The sequence below is a fragment of the Capsicum annuum genome, chromosome 11 (genome assembly GCF_002878395.1).
Source record: "Capsicum annuum cultivar UCD-10X-F1 chromosome 11, UCD10Xv1.1, whole genome shotgun sequence".
NCBI classification, from domain to species: domain Eukaryota; kingdom Viridiplantae; phylum Streptophyta; class Magnoliopsida; order Solanales; family Solanaceae; genus Capsicum; species Capsicum annuum.
The window spans coordinates 130,012,925-130,015,782 of NC_061121.1; positions in this window are offsets into that span (position 1 = coordinate 130,012,925).

The following is a 2,858-nucleotide window of genomic DNA, read 5'->3' on the forward strand; positions in this document are numbered from 1 at the left end:
CTCTAAGGCTCAAACTGGAAGAGAACTTTGCGGGGTATTACAAACGTAGACTTTAATTAAACACACATGTGACACTTGGAAGATTTTCTCACATTCTGGCAGCACGCGCTCATGCTCTCTAAGAGAATTAAAGGAAAAGCACATAGAATTATTAGGAACATTTCTATTATGGAGAACGTGGAAGATTTGCTTGATGATATTATATATAGATGCCCTTTATTCATACTACTCACATAGAGGCTAAAGTGTAAATATAAATTAAATGCAAGTCCCTATTCTAAAGTTCTCTACATTACTAGAATGTTTCGAGGACCTTCTATGCAATTCCATAGAATTCTAAGGTATTTCTATGAAACACTATTTATATCTCTAAAATGTTCCATTAAAGACTAGTGTTTTTTCCATGTGAGCCTTACATATGTGCAACTTTATGCCATATAGAGCCTATGTGGCTTGATGGCATACTGGGTAACATTCACCAAAATCGAGCCATGTCATATGGGAACCTCAATCCCACATGAATCAGAGGTCGCCCTGATAATCCAACCTAATCATCACATCAATCACAATGGTTGGACTAATCCTAATTAAAAGATAAGATAGCGGAAAACATACTACAAGTTTTAACTTAAATATGTCTAAACAATTCATTAGATTCAACAAACGAGACATTACTCCCAAGTCCATAGTTATCCATAATACCTAAATTCAAACTGATGTTTAGAAATGTATATGTCGGGACAAGCCTCCGATAATAGACAAACCAAGTCAAAATAAGACTAAGTCTAAATATAGGAGACCAGGAAGGAATGCCTTCCAAAGTAAGGAAGCTTACCAATCCAAAGTGAATGCACGAACTACTTTGATCACCTAATCACTATGTAGGAACAGAAGATGATGCTCTGGCCTTTATGTCGCATGGGGACATAGCATCCGGAGACAGTTACTGGTTGGATCGCTAGCATGTAACTCAAGGATAAGGATAAAATTGCATCATTAATCAATAACAAGTCAATATATCATATTCAACAATATTCATGACCTTATCCATACATACAGGTATATCACATGATAAACAAGTAAACAAGTCATAACAACATTCTCAAAGAACTCAATCATGATACATAAAGTGGAGGACTCCGACCTTCCACACTTAGATTCAAACAAACCTTATTAGGTATGGGACTTCAAGCACATTATCATATTACTTACACGAAGGACTTTAACCATGTATACACTCAATAAGTAAGGGACTATAACCACATACACATTCATTTAAGAAAGGGACTTTAACCACATATGAACATTTATTTAGGCAAGGGTCTCTAACCATATTCCCACACATTAGACAGGGGAATCTAACCACAAGCCATATTAGATAGGGCACTATAACCCAAGCCATTTCATTTGATAAGGCACTTTAACCTAAAGAGATGTCATTGTGCTAGGGCCTTTAACCACAAATGATTTTATTAGGCAAAGAACTTAAACCTCAATCCCTTTTATTAGACAAAAGACTTTAACCTCAAGCCATTACGACTATCATTAGTTAATATTGGGACTCAGACATTTTGTCAATTGACTTTAACCCATTTAGACAATTAAACACTATACATGACCACATGGTCCTTATGGGAGCCTTTGTTTCTTTACCATTTCAATAGGCCAATGCCTTAATTAAATTCATCATACAATTACCTTTATGGTCATCAAGACCTTCATAAACTATTCACATATCACTGGAAATCTTATACTACATTCTCACCACACTTTAGTTCAACACACAATTCAAGTTCATATTCATGTTTAGAGACTTTAACCCCTCATTAACCATCAATCAATAAAGTCATCAATTTTACCTAAGTGGCTCATAATAACTTTACAATGTCATTTAAAAACTATTCATACATATTGGGCCATTTCCTTAGTTCAAGACATCACCAACATAGGGCTAGATAATTCACTTAGATATTTTAACAAACACCTTGTGTGCATGCCTTTATGAAGGCCATTTTCATGGTAGAAATCATTAAGATTAGAGTTAGTCAAGACTCATATTTTATAAATTACACAACAAGTAGCCCCATGTTCAAATCATCATCAATAACATATATAAACACAAGTCTAAGAAAAAGTCAGCATTATTCATTATTAGGCAACAAAATCCTTTTTATTTGATTTAAAAATCACTATGTACACTTACTAATTCAAGTTTAAAATACATAGTTTAGATTTATTTATCAAAGGGAAGAATTACATGACTTAGAAAACTTGATTTACCAAGAATCTTGACTTCACTTTTCCTCTTGAAGATCTTCCTCGAAACACTAGCCTTCAATTCTTTAAAATGAGTTTAAGAGAGTATTTAGGGTGTTTGATGTTAGCCTCCTAAGTCTGTATTTTAATAATGAAAAACTAACAAGTGGATCATTTTTGGATATCCAAGATCACAGATAAAAGAAGCTAGCTCTATAAATAGAAGGATAACCAATCATAAGAAGACCATGGCACTCAAACAAGCATGGCAAGCAAATTAATCAAAGATCTTAGAAATGGAAGGATATCACAATCCTAAAATCATGATATATTAGATCAATTTTATCAATTAGAAAATAAATTTGGATCTAAACAAAATAAGGAAGGCTACAATTGTCACATGGATATGAAGACTAAAAAGAAAGATAGATCATAGAGATATCTGATATGGATGTGATCCAAAGCCATATATGGACATGTCAAATGGCTACATTCCTCATCAATGAATTAATTTAAATACTTGATTGAGAAGAAATATCTTGTGTTTCCTTGTGAAGAGTAGAAACCAAAGACTATAAATGATGAAGACCAAAGACAGACAC